The following is a 27720-nucleotide window of genomic DNA, read 5'->3' as shown; positions in this document are numbered from 1 at the left end:
GTGGTATGATATGGCTGAGTTTTGAAGGCTTGTGCTTAAAAGATATATCTTTAAGGCTAGTACCTTACGTGGATTCTCTCCTAATTAAGAACACCTGTAGAGGCCTGACCAGACCGTGTGGTTCAGCAGCAAAACTGCCGAAGGGCTCTGAAAAGGCAGAAACTTTGTGTTGTCTTTTAACCTAAATTATAACAGGGTTCAAGCCTGTGCCAAGCAGAGTAAAGCTATATAATTTATGAGCTATGAGGGCAGCTCTGGGCCCCTCTGAGATGATTTTTATCAGTGCAGTAGCATAAAGAGTTCTTCTTTACTTGAACATTGGGAACAGGGAGCACTGGAAAGCCTGCTGTATAAAGGGGATCCAGCCTGTGCTAGTATCTATGTAGCCCACGGATATTCAGGTAAGTGTGTTTGCATTCCTCTTCTTTTTGAGCGATGGCCGAGGAAGAGGTTATGCTGAGCTCTTCTGCAGTGTGCTAGAGACTGAGCACGGGCTGTGTGCTGCATGAATATATGAGATGCAGTTTGAAGACAACGATTTGGGTTTTGCTGTTAAAGTTCTAAGCCTGTTAGAGAGGATCTTTTCTACTTTGATTCATTGTCTGCCTTTGTTCTGGAAGGCTGTTGCGCAAAACCTCACCAGTGGTGTAATGGGACTACCCACGGTAATAGAAACTGTACTCAGCTGTAATGACGGGTTTGGGCCCTTGCTTTGTCTGTGTTTTGAAGAAGTCTTATTCCTATGCACAAGCAGGTGTTATTTAAGGATTGGTCCTTGAGTCAAGTGGAAAGTTATTAGATCTAAGCAGAACATATAAAGAATTATTTTATTTGCTTGCTATATATTATTAATGTAGTTATATATAAACCATGAAAGATGGTTTGTAATAAACTCAAAATGACTGTATAGAACAGAACTCAACATATTAAATTTTTTTATGTCAGGGTTTGAGGGACTTTGGGAGACTTAAATAATAAGCTGTTACTGCAGCTGCATATTCTTTTCAGCAAATATGAGGCAAGAGGTGAGAAGGCCCTAAAAATATCAGCTAACTGGAAACAGAACTAAGGCAATGTCCAGTTTAGCCACCTGCAGAAACAACAGATAGGCTCCAGGGGCAGGTGGCTTCTGTTTCAGTCTCAGAAGGTTGACTTTTTTGTGGTGCGGGGATTGAGGGGGGGGGGGGGGGTGTTTGTTTTTTTTTAACTGTCGTTTTGACTCTAATCATTATAGGAAAAGGGACACCTTGAAAATCTTAGTGCTTGTTGTTGCATTTATTTCTAGTAGCTTTTGCTCCTTTGCATCTCCTGCAAATGAAGTTTACAGTACAGTGAAAACTTTGAAGTCTTGTGTTGCTCAAAAGTGCATCCTTAAGTACATATAGTTAAAAGGCATGTACTTTTATCTGAACAATGGGGTAATCTTGAGAAATCTTTCTTGATACTAGCCGTTACTGGGATATTGATTTTTCTTGGGCATCCTGTTCTGAAAATTTACTCCTGGCCTATCTTCTTTATGTAGTCACATAAAATGTGTGGCACATCCACCACTATGAGGTATGGGTTCAATTTGTTTTTCCCCAGTGCTTGCTTTAGGAGAAGGGAAAATCTGTTCTGAAGTAACAGATCCTGGGCTTTACTCAGTGCTTTCCTTGTTTGAGGTATCTGATGAAGCAAAACAATGGAACCAGTTCTCAGACAGCATAAGCACAGTGTCACAGTGTATCGATGGGCTGCTAAACTGCGTAGATGTACAGCCATGCTTATAGGCTGTGTTTCTTGAAAAGAGGCTAATTTGATGTGTAATTCCTCCCTCTGTAATGAGTCTCTTTCTGTTTCTCTGTCCATTTCCCGCCTCACTTCCATCCTCTCCCTCTTGACACTAGAAAGTCAAGAACTTACTTTGCTCTCTCTTTGCAGATGGGTAAGAACAGTACTGCTGACAGATCAGTCTAGACCTGTAAGTGGGATTACATGCTTTACTTGAGTCCTCATACAAGATGTGAATTCTAAAATGTATGTTGAACTCCAGACTTCCTCAAGGTGTACTTATAGTCCATAACGTCTTTATCTCACAAATGTCAGAATGATCTGTTCTGTGTTGTTTGCAAGACCAATACACGCAGATATACTGGAGCCCCAGGAAAGTCAGATGAAACCCACCTTATTGAAGAAGGAAGTGGTTTCTTATTCTTGCTACAACAAATAAAGGGTGCATGTTAATTTTGACAGAGCTTCAATTAGGTGATTTTATAAAAGGCCACTTTGCCAGCTGCTGCTGTTCTGCATTGTGGTAGCCAACTTGTAGTAGCAGTCAGAGCTTTCCAGTCATGTCAATACTGCCCCAGAAAAGTCTGAATATGCACCTTGGTTAGGTGTAGAATTCAGGCAAACTACCAGACATTAAGACAGCCTTGAAGATCTCCTAACAAGTTTTGGATAAATCTATGGGAGGTCTGTTTAATCAGGGTATAGATCAAATATTCTTTAAGACAACACTTTGGGACATCAGCATTGCTCATGTGTATAGATGTGAAAACCTACTGAAACTTCTGAAAGTTCCACCAAAAAAAAACCCCACATTATTTCAGTGTAAGACACCAGTTTTCAAGCAATGTAAATAAGCACAATTCCACTAATTGCAGCCTAGTGCTGGGGATCTACATTCTAGCTTCAGCAGCGCACAAGCAAGGTCAGCTAGAACAGGTTGCCCAGGACCATGTCTGGATGGCTTTTGAGTTATCTCCAAAGATGGAAACTCCATAACTTTTCTGGGCAACCTGTTCCACTGTTTGACCACACTCGCATTAAAAGGGAGAAAAAAGAAAAAAAAAAAAAAAAGTGTTCTCTTGTGTTCAGATTTCATTTCCTATTTTTTTATTTGTGGCCATTATCCTGTCACTGGGCACCACTGGAAAGAACCTTGTTCTGTCCTCTTTACAGCTTGTTAACAGTAACTTCACCAAGACAGACAGTTGTAAACGAGATGATTAAGGCAAGCTAGCTGTGTGCTGTTCTGTTTTGTCTGGCAATTTCCCCAGGGTCCAAAGCAGCATCTGCTTCAGTAAAGAAGACCCACTGAGTCCCTCTGCTGTAGCTCCCACCAAAGACAGAGGTTTGAAATGCCTACATCTTGAAGATGCTCTCTATACTTCAGTAATTTAAAAGCTGTAAAACTTTGTTTCATGAACTGACTTAAAGAGTCACCGCGTTCCAAGCATGAGCTGTCTTTCAGTCTCATGTTGACTGTCTTGGTGGTTGTCAGTTTAAAACCTTAGAAAGTTTGCAGTTCTGCCTGAAATCATTAGATAAGGGAAATGGGTTGTCTAAATCTCCACAAACTTTGACTGCCACGGAGATTCCCTATTGCATACCTCCAGCAAGAATAAAATGTAAAATCACCTTAAAGCCCTTTGTTGGTATTGGTTCCTGATGGTTACTGTTAAAACAGCTTCAAAAGTTGGTGTCTTAATTTAAATTTTTTAAAAAAAAGAAAAAAAAGCAACCTCTTTGAAGTTGCTCCATTTTTTATTTTCTCTGTAATGTTACATGCTGAATGCTGCAGAGGGAGGGGTGGGGAGATACATTTCAGGCTCAGCTTGCCAGTTGCAGCAGAAGGGGACTTGTTAATTTAAAAGCTTTTTCTTGATGAAAAACTGGAGCCCTGCCCTCTTTAAGCACTGTCAGTTGGCATGACTCTCTTGTGCTGCCCAGTTATGCCCCATAAGTCTGGGATAAGAAGCACTTCTTGCTAAAGGATTAAAAGGGAGACTCTTAGAAACTTTTTACAACATTATGTAAGAACTGAGTCAGGCTTTAGGTTTTCCTTGGACTTGAAACAACCAGGGCCACAGTTCCAGCCCGAACATGAGCTCGGTGCTCTCATCTTGGAGTTCTTCAAAATTTTAAGCCATTATGGTCTATGACTAACTCTGCAGCTTAGATTGGCACAGTCTCAAAGGTAGGTATTTCCCTGCATCTGGAAAAAAGTGGACAGAGTCAATGGCCTTTTAAAGCATACTGCAAGAAAACTGCACAACAGCTAGAGGCATCATGTGTAGGTCGTTTAATTTCTTCAGCCTCATCCTTTTAATAGGTGTGTGCAAGTACCATAATTCTCCTTTCAGAAATCCAGTAGAAAACTAAATTATTTACTAGTTCAGGCCAATGACTTTATGGGATCTGTACTGTTCTTTGTTGTATACTTAATGCAATGGGTTTGTTCTGTAAACAGAAGATCAAGGTCAGATTTCTCTTGTAGGATCTGAGCATCAAGAAAAGTTAAAGTAGCTTTTGATTAAAAGTTTTTAATACGTGAAGTATCTTATCTAATGCTGATAGGGTTGTTCATAGTGTGATTGAATAATAGCATAACTTTATACAAACAACACCCTCAAAATATATGAGTGTATAAAAAACATATGAGACTAGTTTCACTGGGTGATTATGCAGGTGGTAACATCCACTATGGCTCACACTTCATTTTTATTGTACCTTTCTGCTCACTGTGAGTCTGTTTATCTTTGATCCAGAATGCAAAATGAGCATTTGAAATAACAAACAGAAAAGAAAAAATATTATCAAAGGCAGTTTGGAAGCTTTCCTCTCCCCTGTTCCCCAAGACTAGATCTGAGATGGATATTCTCCTTTGTTTGAAAGGAGGAACAGAAAGTTGTACCTTAGAGCAATTTTATGCTCTATCAGACATGCTTTGTCCCTAAAATAAGGTGTGCAAGTTATAATAGTGGAGGTGGTCACCTTGTTTATCACTGTTTATCACTGTGAACAAGCACAGAATGCTGGCCAGATGAACCAGGCAGCATTCTCCTTAGATATTTAAAGGTATGTTTTTAGCTGTGGTAGATTTTTCTGTAATACCTCACAGGATGTCTCCCAGAAACAGGAGAATGTGGAATCTGATTCTTCTATTTTTTCCCTACATTGTCCGTGTTTTGCGACCTGACAGATAACAGCAGTTTGTATATAGGTTTTCTGTTGCTTTGTATAGTTCTTCATTAACCAGGCAAATCTGCTGGTCAGATTCCAGGGTATGTATGGGTCAGGAATATTTCATACTCACCAGGTTGTCTAATGTCTGTCTAGATATTGTCTGTTTCAGGATTATTAATTTTTTTATTCATATCACTGCTCACCTGACAACTGTGGTGGTCCTAGCACCTGACCGAGAAGTACGTAGATCTCACTTCTCAGCTTATTTTTTGTAATATTTGCTTTTAAGACTCAGTGCTGCTAAGAGAGAATTGAGCTGGAGTTGATTGTAACTAAGATTGCTATTTACTGATCTCTACCAAAATGTTCTGAGGATTTTACACTTCAACAAAGCCTCTTTAAAAAGCTATTTGTGCTTGAAGTCAGGTTACTGCATGAAACAGTTCTTGTCATAGGACAAGTGGACAGTGGAAGTCTGCCAAAATCCTTCAGTTCCTTCAAAAGCTTCTGTTGGAGATCCTCAGTCTTGACTTGGTGCTGCAGGCACTGTATGTATCTTGTTGGTCATTGTAATCCTGTGACTCTTCTCCAGAGCAGATAGAATAAGTAGCTCACCAAACTGAGCAAGCAAGCTCAGAAACTCTATAGGAGACATCACACCAGGACATGTACTATAGGGAATATGCATTCTGTAATGTGAATGGCCAGCACTTAAATGAGGAGGTAATATCTCTCTAAGATAAGTGCAGTGTGTTGGTGAGTACAGAGGTAAGCCCACCCTGGAACAAAGCAGTGCACGGTGGGGTACCAGCTGAAAGATTGCTGATAGCAGACATCAGGAATGTATCTTCACACAAACAAAATCCCTGCAAGTGAAAGTAGTGCTGTGACCTAAAAGGCCAAGAAGTCATGCTGAAAAAAATATGAATCTGGAAATCATCAACTTGAATCAGTCTACACCTTGAGACAGGAAGGGCAGCAGGCTTAGGAGATCTGAGCATTGCATACTTTGCACTTCTTGTGCTGTAAGGCCTTCAGGGGAGGGAATAGCTTTCTGTGATGGTGGAAGATGATCTGGATGCTTCCTGTAATGAGGTTGTTCTTGGCTAGTCAAGCAGCTGGCTACAATCACAGCAATACTGCTTTGGCAGGAGTCTTGAAGATCAGGAAGTGGCAGCACAGTTACCAGACAGGCACAGTATATCTTCCATTGAGGTTTTGTGCTCTGTTTAGTCCTTAAGAAAATGAGATGAAATATAGCAGTGCTTTTTAACTAAGAGAATTTCTTAGATGTCTGAAGGAAAAAATCCTGCTGCTAAAACAGGTCTCCCAGTAGTGAGGCATCATCAGGAAGGTGCACAAAATCAGGACAGGCTGCCAGAACAGGGCAATGCCTGGTGTTGATGGTGCTGCTGACTGGGCAGCTGCCTTTGTAAGGCAAAGGGAAATCTGTAAGAAATTAGTGGATGACTGGGATTATACATGTTCCTAACATCAACACCTGAGGAGAGGGCAGGAAATATTTGGGGATATGGAGAAAGGCAAACCCATTTTGCATGGAAACAGCAGGTTTGAAGAGCAAGCCTAAAATGGGTGTTGTCAGGCATGGACTAAACAGCATGAAGAGGCATGGTTTCATATAGCGCTGTGTAGTTTTGGGTTTTCTTCAAAAGAAAATGATAGACAGCTGTCTCCTGTGTAACTCTGAAGGAGAGAGGAAAATGGTGCCACAAGGACTAAAAAGAAGCAAATCCAAAGCGTGGATTCTGGCTGTACACATTAAACTTACAGTAAGCCAGAAATAAAATACAGCTTAGGTTGGCAACCTAAGGCAATTTAGGGCACAGGGATTACTGTATTGTCATGATTGACTTCAAACGCAGCTTGATTGGTTTTCATGAAAGGACTAGGAAAACTGGGAAAAACTAATTGTATTCTCTGTAAGACATCTGTCGTACTCAAGACAAATATTTAAATTTTGATTACAACCTATGGATTCCTTCCCTCCTTTACTTAGGCACTTTTTGAATAAAGCTGCTACAACCCTTTCCCTTTATCAGTGTAAAAGTCTAGCCCTGCAAACTTGCTAGAGAATTGCTTTACCCACTTTCCCTTTCAGCTAAACCATAAAATTCCATGTGCATGAAGTAGCTTGAGTGTTTTACAGGATCAGTCGCACTATGCTAGTAACTTTAATCTTGCAAACCAGTACTGCCCTGGTCTGTCTTCCTTGGACGTTTCCATTGATGAGCATTGCTTATTCACAGTAAGCTTCAGCACAGTTCAGCTGGAGCTGCTCTGGTTTTGATCCATTATGCAAACAGAAATGTCAGTGTACTTCCCTAAATGTTAGCTTTGATTTATGATTTCTTTTTAATCTGTGCTAATTTGGGGGCTACTTGGCAGTAATACATAGCTTGAAAAAGAGCATCAGTGACTCAAATGCTGTTGCCAGGTTTCTGTGGTTTACTTTTGCCCATACCAAGCATTATGCAATTAATCTCAAGGTCTTAGGCATGGCAAAACAAAACAACCTCTCAGATGTGGCTTGCTCTCAGTATGAGAAAAGTTTCACTGGCAATGACGAATTTGAAAGAAAGAAGAACAGTATATTTATAAACAATAACTATAGCACAAAATGCTTCTGTAAGCAGAGACTAAACTTAGCATTTGCAAGATTTTTACCTGTTTTCCGAGTATTCTAGAGCACAGGTAAACCATTTGATAGGTCAAACTAAAGATCTTGTGAGTTGTCTACAGTTCTTACACATAGGTTTTTATAACATCTTCCTGAAAACTACATGATTTTTTTTCCTTTAACATATTTTTCTCCATTTGAGAAGGTTTGATAGACATGCCTTGGGTAAAAAGTTGTCTTTGAAATTGGTGCCAGGTAATGTACAGATGAATTAAATTGTGTACAGCAAACGTTGAATGAAGAGTGGGTATACAGCATATGGCTATCCACACATAATCAAAATGACTCTTTGTTTAGTGGGTATAGATAGCCACACAGCACCTACAATGCTGGGAACATTTGATGAGCCATATCATGGCGCATGGCTAAAGCACTGTATTGACTGGGTTTTTTGTCATGATACAAAATGGGAGAAACTCACTGGAAAACAATAGGGAAAGACCACAAAAATTTCTTGTTTTTTCTTGCTCTGCACCATCTTAATATGTTGCATATTTTTAATTACGTAAGCCAGAATAAACCAGCTACAAAACCATGTCCGAAATGTTGGATGACATAGAAGAGTAACTACTTGCATATCTGGGCCACACGAACTTTCTAGCACTGCTGCATGACTTGCCTAGCTTGTTTAAAACTAGGCTAAACTGTGGGACTCAATAGTTCACAGGTCCACTAACAAACTGTGCACCGTGCTGAGCTCTGATACTGAGGACACAAGTCTGCATGCATGCTGAGGAATGAGTGAAAAGCTTTTTAAAATACTCCTTCTGACAAGCCTCTGAACTGCTCACTGCTGGCTAGAGTGAGCAGTTGGACTGGAGCCTGGCTGCACATGAATGCCTAGCACATGGGACACAGCGCCTCTCACATGAGACACATAAACCAAAGGTTGAGGATCACTCATGTGCAGTCAGGTTCCAGCTATGAATCGCTGCCCCCAGGGCTGCAGTGTGTGCCAGCTGCCTGTGCCCTGGTCTGGCAGCACAGCAATCAAACAGCTCAGCTGTGACCACAGGTGAACTGGATTGGAGCACATCAAACTGTCTCCATGGCAAGCAGCAGATGCTGCAGCCTCTGCCTTTCAGCTGAAAGTTGTGCTTCTTCAGCAGTGGTTAAAGACAAGGGCAGCCACTCGGGAAACAACCTTATCTCTTCCATGTTTGTTGTTGAAATACATCTTTTCAGCCTTCATTTTGGGTGTACTTAGGCTTCCTCCCCTTTGGTGAAATCCCAGAACTCTGCCTGAGACCATGCTGAAGCATGAAGTGTGAACGCTGCAAATCTTCATGAGCCAAATCACATCAGCCTCAAGTGGGTTTTTCTAATGGGTCAAGATGACCGAGAGCATGTAGAAGCCCACAGACAGACTAGCTAACAACCAGTGCAAAATGCCAAGGCTGGGTGGCCAGACAGCATCTCTGGAAAAGCACTTCTCTCTGCTTGATATCATTCTTTGCTGAGACCTAGGATGAACTCTGCCTGTATAGGTGACAACATATAAAACAAAGGGTATTTAAACCACCAAATTACTTGAAGCAAACAAAGATTTTGATGATACAGTTTGCTTTAAAAATATAACTGTGCCTTCAACATAAGTATGAAGCAGCCCTAACATTCTTCCTTCCCATCTGCCTAGGCATATATTCTGACTTCATGAGGTACTGGAAGGGCTACTCGGTTTTGGGGGTTGGGTTTTTCTTCTGAGAAATGAGTGGGAGTTAAGGAAAAATGTTTGAACAATACACTGTTCTTACTGGAAAGCTTCTTAATAATGATAGTTCAGAGAAAGCTTAGCAGAGTGTTAGCAGAAGTGTAAAAGGAAGCCAGGTAAAAATGGCTTTTGCAGAGAAGGTAGCAAGTGTTTTTGGATTTCCTGTCATGCTTTCAAGTTCTTGTATGGGGAAATCAAAGAGACAGAGGAAACTTAACCATCTGCCAAATAATTTCAGTATTTCTAACAGGTGTGCAGAATGAACATAATCTCTGCTATAGCTTTTGCAAGCTGCATTAGAATGCAAAGTTAAGGACCTTAAATAACCAAGGTTTGTAGGATTATACTTTCTCATTTTCCCCTGATGGCTTTGGAGATGTTGGCCACTTTCAACCAAATTTGACAGGACAGTTTTTACTGGCAGTGAAGTTCACCAAAGTTTTATGACAGCTGTTGTATGGGCAGGGAAGAGAGTTCCTATAGCTAGTGCTAGAGAAGTTGCACATGGATATGTTAGGAGTTACCCATGCTGATCCTGGTAAGATTTGAGAAAAGCTGCAGGGTCTTCTCCCAGTAAGCATGGTGTGGCACAAGAAACATGAGAAGTAGAGTAGGAGAAGCTAAGGGTGTGGGTCTGAGGGTAAGAGTATGTCTTCTGTTTTTTTTAACAGAATTGTTCTGTGCTGCTAACAAAGTAATTTTAAACCAGCTTTTTGTAACAGCTAACTAATGTACCCTGCCAATGCTCTAAATGCCCCAATTAACATTTTGGAAGTTGTAGGGATTAGGGACTGTCACTTAAGGGGAATTTCTAGCTGGAGACGAGCCTTCTCTCCAAAAAGCAAGGAACATATTTGCTCTGCTGGGGAAAGAGGTGTTCTCTCCTCTTAACTGTTCTGCTACTATTTAACAAAGCAGAAATCCCACTTTTCTTCTCCTGTTTGAAGCAATGGACCTTGCTTTCTTACAGTCTGTCTGCACCACCACTTTCCTACTTAATACATGTAACCCACCAAAGCTCTGCTATGTTGTCCTCCAAAACCCCTTCCACTGTCTTCATGTTACCTATTATCATCATCCCATTCATTTTAAATAGTTGGTCTCTATAGTTACATTTTATCTTTATCCCCTTAGGGATCCTATCTATCCTACACTTGTAAGCCCATTTCCTGTTCTCATGAGCCCTGGGAGTCCTTTACCCCTTTCCACGTACCTGTTTACAAGCTACTTTTGAGGGCCCAGCTGTCACAATAAGACTAAAGACTGAATCCAAAATTAACTAAATACAGCTGTTCCACAGGGAAGCACCGTTACTGATAAGGCCATCAAATTACAGGAAAAAATAGAGATGTAGAACATAAGTCCTGTACAGCCAAGAGCAATTAATAGTATTCAAACAATGGCTAAACCAGCTGGGTAACAAAACAAGGTTCAATATAGCCAGGAAAAAAAAAAAGTGCGGCAAACTACTTTAACTAAGTAGTGCTATTCAGGCAGCCTTGTCTTCCCTCCTACCTAGGTAACAGATATAGTCTGGGCTTTTGCCTGCTGCCCAAAAGGCATGATTATCACGGGGGCGGGGGGGGGGGGGATCCCTCAAGGAAGACCAGCACAGTGGATGTTGTACTAGCAAACCTATGATGATGGTGGGTATCTCTTACAGGTGGGACAGGAAGGATAGTTGCTTCAGGAGTGGGCAGAAACTCGGACATTTTCCAAAAGATTAGGCTATTCCTTTCTCTCAACTCTGACTCCATGTACCCTGATGACAAGACACCACAGAGTCATGGGCTAGAAGGAGGTGTTGAGGTAGTCAACAAACGGCAGTTTCCATATGAGGAATCTGGCTGTATAGGTAACAAGTATATCAACACTTGAGAGCAGTACAGTCACAGTAATGTAGATTGGCAGGAACCTCTGGAGATCGTCTTGTCATCAACACTGGGTCCAGTGAGCCATGGCTTTGTCTACACAAGTCCTTAAAATCTCCCCAGCTGTGGAGATTCTGTAGTGTCTGTGGATAACTTGTTCTCATGCTGCACAACTACCCTTCTTGTGAAGCTTTTCCTAATACCCAGTTTTAATCTCCCAATCTGCAATTTGTGACCATTGCCCTTTGTCATATCATCTGCCACTATTGAGAGTAGGTTTTTCAAGAGGGAAAAAAAAAGCTATTGTTTTGCACGTGGAAGGCAAAGAATGAACTTGTATGTGTACACTGTGGATCACTATGAAGTAAGAGCTGAAGTGAATAACCTGCCACATCAAATTCACCACTAGTTGTGCCCATAATGTGCATATACCTAGGAATCCCACCACTCTCCTCCACCTGAATTCTTGATTTAGAACTGGGATCCTGTGATGAAGTAAACTCCACAGATTGACTGTGTTTAATGGGGTTTGCCTGGGGGCAGGAGGAGGACAGTAAATGAAGAGCCAGCTTTATTTCTACAGCTGCCATTTTAAAGCAATACGGAAATGATAGCTGAAGTGACAGCCCTGCAATGACTTTGGTGAGTTGTAGTGGAGAAGCTGCGGAAGGCAAATCATCAGAAAATAGACTGTAATAGAGATGCTAGGTATGGACAATAAGCTGCAAGATGCTATGACATCCATGGTTAAAATACTGGCCTGGGATAAGATGGATTGAATTAGCTAACCTGTGTTTAATTTTAAATGGAGGTGCTCATTTGCATATTCCTGAGGTTAGGATAAGATTTAGAAAATAAAAATCTGTACAACCTATTGTGCTGTTTTCTCTTTGTTAGCCTGCAGAGCTAGAAGGAGGGCTGGGGTTGGAAGTTATATACAGTTTGCATTCATCTTGCTGAGTGTAGAGGTCACTCGTATATTTTTAAGTCATTAACATCAAGGAAATAAGACTTTCTACACACACACACAAAAAAAAAGGAGCAGAGGAGCTTCCAGACTCATTTCCTACACAATTTTGCATGGGATCTAGCTAGTACAAGGGCTAGCTTTTTCACAGTTGAATAGCTTATGTATTCTTGCAGACCCTTCCTTGACTTTCATTTCATTTGATTCCTCTTCAAAATACTTTCTGGCCTTCTGCCTTAAAACCAAAAATCTTTTTCTTCCTTTTCCTGAATGTCCATAGAAAATCTTTGAAAGTTTAGGAAAAACTGACAGGCTGCTTCCACTTTCAGTGCCTGCCCTGGTCCAATGTTAGCTTCACCAGGAACGTCCATCTTTGCCTCTTGAGTAAGCGATACACTTTCTAGTCTGAAGAACTATAAACAGACCCAATCAGTGGTAGGAACTATAAGGAACCTGGGCATAATCAGCAAGTGTAAACCTGTACCACTGTAAGATACTAAGCTGCTGGAGCAGAGGGGTCCAAGTGGCATTTATGAGCTTCTATCAAAAGCTTATAGCTTGGCCAAACTTGGATGAGTTTTGTTGTGGTTTTTTTTCCCTTGGAAGACCACAGGATCGCTTCCTGACATGTGTTCCTCTCATTCTCTCATTCCCTTTTCATATGTGTAATCTGCTTCATGAGGCACAGAAAAAAAAAACATAATTCTTGGTAAACTGCAAGAATTGTGAGAGCTTCCCACATGCTCATCTAGGAAAAAAAAAAAAGAAAACAAAAAAACACCAAATTCAAATGCCCCCACCCCACTCCCCCCACCCGAAAAAAACAACCACCCAAACTCATCCATGCACTTGGTGGAATACTTAGGCCCAAATTGCTGAAATTTTGCAAAATTATAAGCAATTGTAAATACATCTTGTGAGAAAGAAGTGATGAGCAAGCATATTAATATGTAATAGTGTTGCAAGCATAATCTGAACTGGTGAATGGCAAAGCTTTATCTGTTGTGTTCACTAACCTGTTATGAGACTGGTTAAGTCAGGAAGACAAATGAGATTTGAATCTTGGAGGGTTTAAATCTTAGCATCTGAAGTGCAGGATGATTTTGAAGAGTGATTGGTACATATTGGAAAACTTATAAAAAACTGTATCTGTTTCTCTGCAAGTTCACATCACATATAATTAAACTCATAAAATAGTAATAATAAGGTTTTCTTTTAAGTGTTAAGCTTGAAGTCAGTCTCAGAGTTGAAAGCCAAGATAGGTTCCTTCATTCTGGTTCATCAATAATAAAACGTATGTAGGTCAAACTAGATTGCATAACCTTATAGAGTTGCTGTCTGAAAATAAGCAGTTATCCTCCCAGCCTCCATATTTTTGTGTTTTTTTAATGAAGAACAAGGAAAAAGCAAGTCTTCAGCATGTTCTTGGCTGGACCTGTAGAGCTGACAAGATAAAAATAGCAAACCCCTTGCATTAGTAAAGGAAGCTATTAATCTACCAGAATACAGAATTCATCAAAAACATGAGCTGAACGTAAAGGTGAAAGAAAGTAAGATGGAGTACCAAATACTCTGAAATGTGGTATTGCTATTGGTTGCTGTTGTTAGAAATGCCTACACCAAATGGTGCAAAGGTAGTGGAGATGGTAAACAACTAGGCATTAGTAAGGTATAATCTCTTCATGTTTTAGAAGTGATAACATAGAGGCAAAGACCAGGAACTCAACTGGAAGTAACATACTGACTATATTTTTCTCTGTAGGTAAATCAATAAACAACAGGATTTTCCCTAATAAACTCTCCAGAGGCAATCCTATTGGTCTGCATAATTACACTGTGCATAGTAACAGTTAAGACTCAAGGGTGCCTTGTGGAGATTTTAAGCCTCCAGTTATGATTTGTGTTGTTCAAAGAACATGGCTTCTTATATAGCCTGTCTAATCAAAAGATTACAAAAACTCTAACCATTATTGTTTAGGAAGTAAACTGTCATCTGCAGAAATGCAAACAGGATGTAAACTAGCACACATTCTGCAGCACAAAATGTGCTTACAGTAAAGATCCCCTGTAGGACTGTACACAGCTTTGGGCTAGAGGGAAACTTGATAGATGGAGCAGTTGGTTTCCCTTTCTCTTGCCAGTTTCTCTGCAGGGGGGTAAACCTTTGAATGGTTATATACCATATTGGATGCAGTGGGGAGGAAAGGAGATGTGGAAGAGATGTTTATTGTAAGAACTGAGTGTAGCTACATTTGTTAATCTCTAGCAGCACACTATCTCTATGTGCTGTATTCAAATATTTACTAACATTACAACTAAGCCACAGATGTTTGGTTTAAAATTGGTATAAGGAAATTAGAGGCTGGAGTCAAAAAGCTTCTAATTCACAAGTTTTAGGAAAATGAGTAAGAGATAGCGGAGAATGAAGACAAAATTAGGCCAGTACAAAAGAGAGTACAGAAATCTCAGCACACAAGCAATGCTCCAGGAATCTCATGCAGAGCAGGAAATTACCTTAAAGCTCTTAGGGCTCTCTCTGCTCCAGTGAAGTAATAGAAATGGACATGGGAGAAGTATTGGACCTCCTTGACCTGCAGGTGGTTTGAGCCTTGCTACTACTTGAGCTAGTGGTGATCTAGTGACATGAAGCTTGCAGAAGATGTAGTAACATATTTACGGTTCAGAGAGAAAACAGACTTCTGTAACTGAAAGGTAATTAAGTTCTTAAGGGGTGGCAACTGATGGTCAAATAAAGGCCAGAGAGCAAAACACTACAGGTAAAGGAGAGGGCACGCTTATAAATGTCCTGATGAAGGGAAAGGCAGCACTGTAGATTGATATCAGAGAATCTAAAAGAGTAAACACACCAGTGAAAGAAATCTTATCAGTGCCCCACTGAAGAAGCAAAAGCTTTAATCAGAGCCTGAAACAACTACAAGAAATGGAGCAGTCAGAAGGGAAGGGTTGGCATATGTGAAAACTTGAGTCGTTCTCTCATTTTCTACCCTCCTCAGTCAGATTGTGTGTCTTCTGTTTTCGCTTGCCCTCTCTGCCCTTCCCAGTGAAATTCCTTTGTGGTCACAAATGATTACTCAAGTTTCCTTAGTATCAGTTCTCTCACAATCTGATCTTTGTTTAATCTCACAGCTGAGAAATATTAATATGGTGGGGTCTCAAACAAGTTTAAAAACAAAACAAACAACAATGCACATCCAGACTATCTTATCTCACATTAGCTCTGCTTGGTCCAAACCGAAATATTCAGCACTAGATAGTGTCTTGATCTGAATACTGGTGCATTCAATTCGCTTTTGATTCAGTCTTAATGTAACTGACAGTAGAACCAGCTCCCTCTTTTCCATTGATGCATTTTTATATGATTACCAGCTAGACAAGCTAGCTGAGATCAGACCCCTGTTTTTCTAAATACTACGCCCTACGCAAAGCAAGACTGTAACACCTTTGCAATACTAAGATTAAGGATAATCAACCCTTAAATAATAGTCTGTTGAGGAATAGGCTGCTAGTTGAAAATCTGAAATAGGTGAAAGCAAGTCTTTGTCCACAGACTGGCTGAACTGTGGTTTCAGCACACAATAAAATTACAATATTTTACAAATAGCTGCCTGCCAAATGAATCACAGTAATAGTCTGTGTGGACACTCTTTATCTGTCCCAGTAGTGAGGTAATGCAGCTTATACAGAGGCTGCATGAGAAAATATACTGTGTCTTTGGAAGCAATCAGTTTCAGTGTAGAAATGCTGATAGTATCAAGGAAGCTGAACAGACAACAAATCATTTTGTTGCCTCTTCAATATAAAACTCAAAAGAGAGCAGAGAGTCTTAGAGCATCAGGGAGATAAATTCTGGTGGTCTTTGACTAAAGCAAAAGACAAATATTGTGGCAGCACCCCCAAGAGTGAGTTCTGAAGCTTCTGGAGATACAGTATGAATTTTAGGACCAGAAGATATGTACAGTGAAAACTGAAAGTTTTCTTTTAAGATGAAAACTCTTAGCTAGGTGAAGCTCATTTCACTGGTTCTCTCTCTAGTGAACAAGGAACATGCCATTTTATACTCCATGTGACAAATTTGGGGCCTTTAAAGGAATCAAGCGTGTAAGGGACTAGGTGGTAAAAATCCAACATGCTTAGTTGGGGAACAGATGCATAAATACTTGAGTCCATAGGCTTTGACGACTTCCATGTATGCTTATTTTATGCACACAAATCATCTTTTTTATTTCACCTGGGTACCTCATATGTAAAGCTAAGTAAGTCTGTGTGTGCAAGTAAAATGCCTTCTGCTGATCCTGCAGGGACTGACTGCCTCTGTTGTAAAGCCAAACTTCTTGCAAGCCTGTATTACTGTGTTTAATCCTCTGTGTGTATGTGCATCGTTATGTGACAATGTTGTGTCCCTGTAAGTATTCCAAAGCATTAATCCACTTCTGGGTTATTACTGACCTAATGGTAAGCACACAGAAATGTGGAGAAATGAGCTGCTGATCTACAAGTTACAAAGATTTAATAAACAGGAATTTTCACAGTCAAGTTGCAATAAATATTGTGGGTCTTCAGTAACAGCAGATTAATCTTACTCTGGTGTGAAGCCTAACTGTAGTGTATTTTATCAGTATCATGAGCTATTACCAGCAGTAGCTCTTGCTGGAGTTGCACTGAAAAAGGTGAATAAACTTAGTAATTGGGCCTTTACTTGAAATATAAACATGATATAACAGATTGCTGGAACAGATCATATATTAAAATGAGACTGAATTGTGTTACTTCTTTAGAACATTAACTGAGGTTAACAAATGCTGTATGAAGAAAAAGAAATTCCACAGAATTCCACTGTCAGCAGTTTAAAATGCATTCATCACTAATCATATGTGACAAGCTACAAACAACTAACCCCAATTGGAACAGATCAAGAAGATGGGTTCTTGATTGTGATGGGAGTTATCTGACATTGTTTTTAAACTGATTTCTGAGCCCATCTCCCTGCTGTTGCCATATTATTATAAAAGTAAGGGCAATTATTTTATCAAACTTACAGAGCATATGTCATCCTCTAGATGTTAAAGAATTTCAGCAAGTGATGTGTTAGTTTATGACTTCAGGATGAACAAGGTATGAACTTGGAAAAAAATAAATTTAAAAGTACATCCTAGCTTTTTGATTCCAAAGGACTTAAAGCAGGGAAACAACAGCAACAACAACAAAAGATATCACATCCTGTTCTGTCATTTAGTTGTGTCTAGTGCTGATAGCCATTACCATTCCTTCAGCCTTTCTGTCCATATTCCCAGCTGTGCTAATCATTAATTAAGCCGAACACACTGGCTGCATTCAGAACCTCTGTAGGAACAAGTCAACCCTTAATAGAGATACTTAATCATACCTTCATTCCTGAAACCAGTCTGACAGCTGGAAATGGCATAGGTAACCAGACCTTGCTTTTCCTTTTTGCTATTTTCTCTTTCTTTATCTATTATACATAAATAGTTTTGGTTTGTTTTTTGAGTAGTGATACTTTATGGATATGGGTTGAAAAGTAAAAGTAATTTTAAATGTCAGGCAGAAAAATTTAATTCAAGGAACCAAATTTGCAAACTTAAATAGTGCTGGGTTGGAGGGGTTGTTTGGGGTTTGTGTGCTTTTTTTGGTTGTTGCTGTTGTAAATACTAAAATGCCCTGTAATGTTTGGTTTGTTTTCCTGTTTCACAGGTAATGTTTTACTGAGAACTTAAAAGAGATCCAATAGCTTACAAAAGTATAATGCCCAACTGTATTTAGAATTGCTTGTATCTGTACAACAGAGTAGAAAATTCAAAGGGGCTAGTTTTTACATTAACTACCTGAGCCATGTGATCTAACAAAGCTTCCAAAGAATGAAAAGTATGTTTAATCTGGTAATGACCTGTTTGATCTCTTACTACCAAAGCAACATAGTTGGTGTTGATTCCTCAAGAGTTTCGCTCTCAAATCCACTTAGCTTTATTCTCAATAACCTGGAAAAATTCTCCCTTACACTTCTGAAACAAAAATTTAAGACCGAGATTTTTCAGAGTCCAGTGAATCCTAGATGCCCAGTGCCTACTGAATTCTAGTGGAAATAAAATGGACATTCATAAGACTCTCAACCCAATGTGTTTTTTTTCCAGCTGTTTCATTTAAAGACACATTTGACTTTACTGTGGCTGTAACTGCCATGACAGAAAGCTCTGATGTTTAAAATAGATCTCAACAATCTAGTTATTCTCAGTGTTGTATCTTCCTGCCACCTTGATGTTCCTCTTCTCCCCCGCCCCCCGTCTGCTGCAACCTCTGGAAAAGAGCCAGAAGGACATATGCAAAGGACTATCACCTCCAGCCTATGGCCCGTCTCCATGCAAGTGAGCATAATTCAACTCTTCTCAAGCTATAGTGAACTTAGCAGGGAGCAATTGTACAGGCACACACCTTTTGTGCTTTCTCATGCTGTACCATACTTCTGCTTAGGCCTGCTGAGGTTTGGGGTTTTTTGGTTTGGGGTGGGTTTTTTTGCCATATGAGAAACTTGCAGCCACTGCTCAGCTTGGCAGTCAGGGGATGAGTTATTATTGGTACTGCAGTATGTCCTGCAAAGAATGGATAACCATGGTTAGTCAGTGTTTGAACACCTCATTCATGTCATTAATTCACTAAAGATTTGAGGAGGCGGGGAAGTTTCCTTTGTACTCTTTATCAAGCCTCTGTTTCGGAAGTTACTGTGTATTGTAACTGGTAGTGGCTGTGGTATTGATGCCTTCTACATCATAACTTATTCTGCCAGTGAGGGGATCTCATTCTTAGTTATTCTGTGGTGGAGTTTGGGGGGTTTGGTTTTCTTTTTTTTTTTCCGTTAGTGCTCCTGGCTTGCTCTCAGTTTCATTTATGACCTGCAATTAACTGTATATTTTCAGTAGCTTTATATGGACCTATAGTTAGCTTGGACTCTTTAGCATCATAATTCAAAGTATTCCATCCTTTGCTCTCCTACTAGTTTCTCCCAAATTAGTTATATATAAGTCATTTGGTAATTATATATAATATATATTTTGTAAAGATGGCAATATAGCCACTCAGTTTCTTCTAGATTCTTCACTGAAAATAGATTTATTTTTGGTTTGGGGTTGTGGTTTGGAGGGTTTGAGGTGGTTTTTTGTTTGATTTGTTTTAATGATCCTGCTAATCTGTTGTTGTTAAATCCAGATGATGTTGGCACATGTGAGAACCTTTGAATGTTTGTGAAGGTATTTCTGTGTTCTTATTTTACTTCCTTTCAGTTCAACACTAAAAGCCTGTTTTCCCACTTATGATCAAAAGAATGTAAAAACTTTTAAAATCTTTCCTGCTATTGATCCTGCTCAGGTGTGAAATATGATATGCTGCCATCATAATAGTAGGGGTTGGGTTTTTTTATTTGTGGAAATGGAACGGCACTATTCCATACCACTTCAACCCTCTCCCACACACACATACTCTTAGTTTCCATTTCATATGCCAGTAAAGGCCAACATGAATCTGAAACATGATTTGTTGTCAGGTAATAATAAAAAAGACTCTAAGTTCCTATTCTTTCCCATCTACACTAGCATACAGCCCCATTTCAGTTCTTTGTACACGCTCTTTACATGCAGCTGTTAAAACATTTGTCATGAAGATTTTGCTGTCTTCATTCTGGAGAAGCAGTGCTTAAACTCCAGGTCTCTGTAGAAATATTGGTAATGCCACAGGTTTGTCTTCATAAGAATAATATAGCAAGAGATCCCTTGGAACAGCACATTCCTGGTGGAAGTAAGGTGACAGAGCAGTCATTTTTTTCACATAGCTCTTTGTGAATAGTAATAACAACTATAGCTAGGCTGCAGCAACCAACATTACGATGTGGCCTTAGACAGAGTTGGCTTCTCTTCTACAACAGATCCTTCAGTGGCTCAGAAAATGTAGCAAGGAGTGGTGCGAGCAATCATTTTCCTACCTTTTTGACTGCATAAGATAAACTTGCATTTCACTCCTTTCCTGTACACAGTGACCTCATCTGCAAAATGATGCGGAGGAAGAGGGAGAGGATGAGAAGTGTCTTTGTTATCCACATGTCCTTCATCAGCACTGTCTTACCATGCTGTAACCTCTGTCCTCCCTCACATCTGTTCTCAATTGATAGGTTCATTACCATTTGTAATAAAGTTCAATAATCGATGCAGACAGTGAATATAATACCTCTGTATCTTCAGATCTGTAGCTTGATCCGCCTCACAGGTGACTTCCCACATGGTAAATGATGTCCAGTTCTGTGTAAAGCACTTGTCTTCAACCCATCAATTGGGGCAACTCTTTGGAACAGTAAAGCTTCCTGTATCAAAAGAAATCAAATGAATGTGTGTGCATGTTTGTGTGTGGCTATCACTTGCTTGTTTGCTGTCTTGCAAAGACATATGTATGCTATATTACATCAGGTTTTATGTTTAAACATATTACATAAAATTCTCAGTTAACAATGGTCATGAGCTGCAGAGCTCCAATCCATAGCTAAGATTAACACACCTCATAGCTGATGAGTCGCTTAGATTTTATTTGGGCCCATCTCAAATAAGTCCATGCTAATAGCAATTTTCTGCCTCTTTTTCTGCTGCCACTCCCCCAAAGCATTTACAATACTTACCCTGGGGCTTGGGAGGGAAGCAGTATTTCCAGCCAAACTGCTGTGTTAGCCTTTAATCAGTTGCTGGAAGGAGCCAAAGTTAAAACTCTTACTTTTTTCCTAGATCAATGACTCCCTGGCTTTCCTTCTTTCTTTGTTTCTTGCTTATAATCCCAAACCTGTGCTTTTGGATCCACTGAGCACCAAAGGTATGTGGGGCTTTGGAGGTCCATGCAGCAAAGACTGCTTATCTTGCCAACTTAGGAGCTAAAGAGAACAGCAAAGGCTAATCAGGAGCCCAGCTGTTGGACTAGACTGCTTTTATCAAACTGTTTCTAGTCTATTTGTAGTGGAGAAAGTCTAAAACATAAATCGATCAATAGATTTCAAAGCCTGATGGATTTTCTTTCTTTGAAGCTTTTTCTAAAACTGTCTTTCCCAAAAGCACAGGATAAATTTGGGAACTGCAGACATGCTTCCTTCAAGCTTTCTAGAGCTCCATCTGGTCTGCAACAGAGCTAGTACTTGTGCTGTTTCTACCTCTTTTCTATTCTGGACAAGCTAGAAGGAGATCGAGAGCCTAAAGAACTGGCATCACGGTAGGACGGTCAGCAAAAATTCCTGCATTCTGACAAGGCTCTTCCACTACCTCTGAAACTGCCTCTCTGTAAGCATGACACCATTTTAGCTCCAGCTGTCTCTTAGTAGCATGACAGGCATGACCTTCCATTGACAGGCACTCAGGCTTAATATAAGAAAGGACATATTCCATAAAATAAAGATGGCAGTCATAAACTTGGGGAAACAGCTGGGGGTAAAAAAAAAAAAGGTTTCTAACTAAAGGGAAGAAAATGTCTTCTCCACTGGAAGATATTTTCAGTTTTACCAGGAATCACCTCTCTTTTCCTAATTATTAACCAGAGTGTTCACAACTAAAATCCATTGCCTACACCATCCTCTCTGTCCCTTACATACATTCACAACCAAAAGCAAAGAGTAGCAGCTACTAATTCCAGTCCTACAGAGCCACGTTTGCCCAGCTACGCTGCCTTCCATTCTGGTACTGGCCTCAGGATCTTTGCATTACGTTCTGGTATATAATGTAGACAAGTCCTCAAATCATCACATTGCCTCATCTTAAACAGGAGGCTTTTCCTGATTTAGGATCATTGATTGCTTTGTCCTGAATCTGTCTTTCATAGACTGGTCCCTTTTTTCCTAACTTAAAAGTTGGAAATGTTGTCAAGAGTACATTCCTGCAGAGGACAAGATAAGGTAACATACAATGCCACTATAATCTAGTGGCCTCCGTAAACCTGTTATGAACATATGCAGTTTGCAGTGACTGCTTTTTAATTCAGCTGATTAAAGAGCCTACAAACAAGTATGTAACACTTAAACTGCGTATATATATGGGTCTCGATTTTAAGCATGGAAGAGAGCCTAGAAAAGTCTTAAACTATACAAGCTTTTTAACTAGGCTTCACAAACTACTTTCCCTTTGGCCTCAGGCACAGTGTAAACATATTATGATCTCTTGGCATGAAACTGTGTCTCTGATGGTTTAATTCTTCTGTGAATGACTAAGGCTTCACCAGAAACTTTATTTAAGCACAGAAGAATAGGCGACCTTTAAACAAATCGTTTTCCAATACCTGAGAACCTGGCTGGGAACTGTACCGGAAGTGTGCGGAGCTGGGCATTGTACCACGAGCACCGTCGCTTCCTTTTATTTTGCACCTCATGTCGTCCTTAGGCCCTCTGATATGTGTCACTGCAACAAAGTATCTCTAGCTTATTCTTTGTGAGAACAAAGGGCTTCACAACCTTGCTTGCAAACCAGATTACTTCTTGCAGCCTTTCAAAGTGATTTGCCAGGTGGTAGTTTTCTTGCCAAAAGGGAGGCTAAGCTCAGCTCTTGGGTTCCTGTTGACTTCCAGACTCACCAGGAACTGGATGATGCTGAATGCCCTTTAAGCTCTGAGTAAAGCAGAAAGATGCATCCTTGGTTACCAAATGTTTGTTATCTACCATTACCCTTTAGCTGTTCACTGGTAAAATAGGTAAATGACTGTAATGCTTGGGGGGAATACTGACCAGGAAAACAAACATTTCCACATTCATGTGAGCTGTTTCCTTGCTTACAGAAGCCTAAGTTCCAAATATGCTGTTAGCATGATCTTTGGATGCTAATGTTGCTGCTCTCCACATAGGAGTGAACTAGGCTTTGCATTACCGTGGGGAAATACATGTCTGGTCTGGAAAGGGAGACAAAAGATATCAGCAGCAACACCTACACAATTCAGAAACCCCATTTCCTCCAAGCCACCAATAACCTTACATGCTAGCAGCTTTCTCTGTCAAAATACTAACTTTTACAGTGACAGCTACTGACTGTCAATCAGCTCAAACCAGAGCACTGCTGGATAAGACGAGGTCGATATGGCATCATCCTCTCCTTGAGAATCTGCTGAAGCCCCAGATTTCAGTGTGGTGCTCTTGCCGCTGCTGGGCATCACAGCTCTGCTTTAACTCCACTATATGCAATGAATTACTCTGTTCCCTTCCTTCGATGTTCATTAGCCAAACTGAGTGAAGCAGCTCCCAGTATAGGCTCTGTGGAGATGACTTTGTTCTCTTTCTTTGTGATCATACTGTGTAGGTGAGTTAAGGCCACTGTTTTCCTAATTTAGGTGATTTATATGGACCACTGCTAGTCACCTTGGTGGGAGACAGTTCTAACAGCCTGGGATCTTACTAAACCTCAGTACTTCTGTTGGTGGATGTCCCTGTGAAAAAAACAGGGAACACTTACAATTTTGGGATCCTTCAACACTGGGCTTCCTGGTTGTGAAATGCAGAGCTATTGCAAAAGATGCACTTGATAATAAGTAAGTAACTTGATAATAACTATCAAATGCATACCCTGCAGCATGATGTTCTTTCCAATAAAACAGGCGGTAACAAAACCAGGTTGCACTGGATAGGGAGTGTTCAACAGCCCAAACTGGATTTTGGCAGGAAGAACACCACAAACAGTAATACTCCCCTTCTTGTAAAAAAAAAAAAAAAAAAAAAAAAAAAAAAAGTCAGAAAAAGGCACTAAATTGTTACTGACCATATGTAATCAGAACTTTGATCTTGATTCCAAGAAAAGGCACCTCAAGCCGTTAGTTGATATCTCAAAAGCAGGCACAGGCATTGGTTTAATAATGGCACAGACTAAGCTTAACAGTGCTGTCTGCTGCTGGTTCTCCCATTTTGCTTAGCCTATGTCTACCTACTTAATCTACAAAATCTAAGAGGCTTTTTGGGTTTTATCAATAACCAAAGACCCTTAGGGTTTTTAAATGCATTCTACAAAACAGATGATAACTCTCTGTTCTTCAAGAAAGGATGTTCCATGGTAGTAAGAGGCAGTATGGTTAAATTAGAGTGAATACTTGTTCTCAGCCCAGTTTGATACTGTCTTTATTAAATAATGCCTGACAAACTTGAGTCCCAGAATTCCTATTGTAAGTATAAAATCAGCAAGTGATAAACAGGAGACCATTGTTTTTAGTGAGTATTTAGTATTCTATAAATAAGCTTGGAAGTACTTGCGTGTACCTCACAGAAGTCCTATCTAAAAACTGAGACCATATGTAAGAAGCTGCAGAATATGAAACCAAATAAATCTAAATACTCACTGGTATGAACATACAACTGCTGCCTGTCACCAAGGGTGAGGAGGGGGCAGGTGGCAACAAGGGTCCCTTGAAAAAATTTCCTCCAACTCCAGGGGGAAAAAAAAACAAACAAAACAACAAACAACCTTTGCACAAGATAGCGTTTCACTGAGGAGAACAATTCTGGTGAAGAACACAGAATGGCAGAGCAGAGGGATGGAGGGAAGGGGCAGAGAGGTCCACGGCCTTCTGAACAACAGAGATCATGATCCAGAAGAGAGCATGGGCAGACAATGCCTCCCATGTGAGCTACTAATAATAAAAGAGCCAACACAGTGGTTTTGTGTGTATGCACAGCATTCATAATACCCCGGTCCTTTTAACTCTACTGCCTTTGAGCAGTGACCTACTGGATGCCCAGCAGTGCAGACCACTGGATCCCCATGTATCCAGAGGAAGATGAGTTTAGTGCTAGAGCAACTTTATACTGACCAGCGCAGTAAGACAGATCAGTTGTGCAGCAATGTGCTATAAATGTGCTCTGCAGCATGTGTGTAGTAAATCCAGTACATGGTCTAACAGATTTCCAGCAGGTAGATAACTTGCATGTGCACAGTACACCCATCAGGCTTACTGCAACCTCAGTCATGAGGCTCAGTCATGGAGGCTCATGAGAGGTTCAGTCATGGAGGACACAGTTCAGCCAGACCAAATCAAGTACACAACCTAGTTCAGGTACCTCTAGGCATAAGTGTTGGTGAAGGCCAAAAAGGGAGTGAATGTAAAGTGACACCCACTTCTTTTCAAAGAAAGCTCAGAAGAGGGAAGAATGGCGGAAGTAGAAGGAACACTTTGGTTTTATAAATATGGATAGCTGTCACCAGTTAAGCCATCCCTGTAGCAAGCATAGCACTCATGGGAATTGGTGGGAAAAAAAGGCAGGTATTACCATATTCAAAGATCATAATCCTGTTCAAGTTAATGAAAGCTGAATGGCTCAAACTGCATCTGAAGAGTGAAAGTTTAAATGCCATTATAGCTATATTTAAGATCTTGTCCCAGATCATATAATCACATGATTAACCAACTCCTCTGGTAATCCAAAAAAGTAACTTGCATAGAAATGCCATTTAACATCTTTTATTTATTCCACACATACCAAATACATTCAATTTTCTATAGTCAAATATGCTGTGGGGTTTTGGGTGGAGTTTTTGTATGTCTATTTTGGTGTTTAGGGTTTGGGGGACTTTTAAGTCTTTCCTAAGAAAAAAGTATGATGAAGCTCTTAGGTGCTCCAACCTCCTTTCACCATTCTAAAACTAAGGCAAATTGCTGGTGCTTTTATGACTTATTTTTCTTCATCGTTCTTTGTTTTGGTCATAGGCCATGTCCTACTGATTTTTACAAGATACATGCTGTGTTCCTGCTGATTTGTTCCCTATGGAAAAAAAAAAGTAGCATGTGTCCTCCTGCTCCTTACCTATGGGATGCATCTTGAGTGATTATTTGCAGGTCTCTTTCAGCCATCACTCCCTTTGCTTCCTAAGCAAATCTGAAATTATCATGCCAAAGTTGGCTTTCAAATAGGGAAGTTAATTAATAGCTCTTGTGGTGTGGGGTTTTATTCTTTTGGTGACTTGTTACATGTCAAATTCTAAGTGTTCCAAATCTGACCTTCATGAAAACAAATTAATTTTCTTATTTTGTATTGGGGGGGGGGGGGGGGGGAATAGTGAAATTGGAAATTCTCTGGCCATCCTTTGGACAGCTAAAAAATGGCTTACGGGGCTGTACTTTTAGGGTATATGATTTCTTTATTAAACAACTTCTACAGAACTGTCAGCTGGGAAATGTAAGGTGAATTATCAGGGCAACTGAATGACAAGGAAGGAAAGATTCAACAGAAGAAAACTGAGGCATTGAAATGTCTGGGATTACAGTAAAAGTCAAGTACTATGTGTCTTCAGAATTCAGGCCTTAAGTAACAGTTTTCATTTTGCTGTAAAGTGTTCCTTGCACAGCTGCTGTTTTTCTTCCTAAGCATTTTGAAATATATTTACATCTTAAGTCTGTCTTCTGGTGTTGTATTTCTGAGAAAGGGCTGTATTCAAGGGAGATCTAAAAAAGTATAAGATCAGGCCACTGCTGCTGTTCATTATGTAAGAGGCAACTCAGGAGTTTCTTTGCTATAATCCACCCTCATTACATAGTGACTTCTCCCTAATCGCTTTGGCCATTTTAGGTGTATTGAGAAAGGAAGATGTGTCTATTTTTATTTCCCCTACACTCACATCTATTTGTTTCTTTCTTATCAGTAAATATCTATTCATTGGTCCTATCTCCTCCTTTTACATGTATTTGCATTAAAATGTGTGTCACTCATTACCTCAGGGTTTGTACATAAATCAAAGTTTCCTGCATCTAGCAGTTTTATTCTTTCTGGTTATTGTGTCACCTAGAAATAAAATTACTTTTTGTTCATAGCAGATACTTTAATTTCTATCCTTTAACTATTTCTTAGTTCAATCAGTCAATTTTTGCAATTAGATTGTGTTGAAGTCCTGTGAGTTTGACAGAATAATTGTAATCAGAACATTCTTCTCTTTCCAAACTTGAGAGACCTAGAAATTGGAAAACCTGCGCTTTTTTTGCTTTTTTTTTTTTTTGTGCAAGAAAGAAAAAGTTTCTGACCCTTTTCTAAAAAGAGATTTGAGAGTTATTTAGATAGAAAACTCATATTTACAAGCCTGAGCTGTATCAGCCTTACCCTCTAGAAAAATTCCAGCACCTAGAAGGCAGTTCATATTTAAATGTGAATTTATAGTGAGCTACTTGTTATTGTTTTCTGTCCTAGCAGTCTACTTGAAAGAAAATCTTTGATGAGTCCTGCTAACTGCTCTGTAATCATAGTGATCTTTTTACTTCTCAGAGTACTAAAATATTCTGTATGTAGGTATGTTTGCATTAATTTTTCACATAATTAAAAAATCTTACCATACGTAATATAATTTCTTGTAATAACATAAGATGTTCACAGCAAAACATTAAATTATACAGAGAATGCACAGTGCAAAGATGAAAGTTAAATTTGATTATCTAAATCAGGTCTTGATAATTAATGCTGATCTGTAATCTTTGCCTAGTAGATATGTAATAAGCCTTCCCAAAACAATTGCATCAGATT

At 39.8% G+C, this 27720-nt stretch overlaps 1 protein-coding gene across 1 annotated transcript in view; it reads left to right on the top strand.

Annotated features, from left to right (window-relative positions):
• Positions 1 to 381: 381 nt before the first annotated feature.
• Positions 382 to 27720, top strand: part of SLC39A10 (solute carrier family 39 member 10) — a 93858-nt gene continuing 66519 nt past the window's right edge. The window contains exon 1 of the mRNA XM_069781864.1: positions 382 to 401. The gene's annotated coding sequence lies outside the window, so the exon portion shown is untranslated. The remainder of the gene's footprint in view (positions 402 to 27720) is intronic.

Source organism: Haliaeetus albicilla, chromosome 4, assembly GCF_947461875.1.
Source record: "Haliaeetus albicilla chromosome 4, bHalAlb1.1, whole genome shotgun sequence".
In the NCBI taxonomy this organism is placed as follows: Eukaryota; Metazoa; Chordata; class Aves; order Accipitriformes; family Accipitridae; genus Haliaeetus; species Haliaeetus albicilla.
Note: the sequence above shows the minus strand (reverse complement) of the source record. Positions and strands in the feature narration are given on the sequence as shown.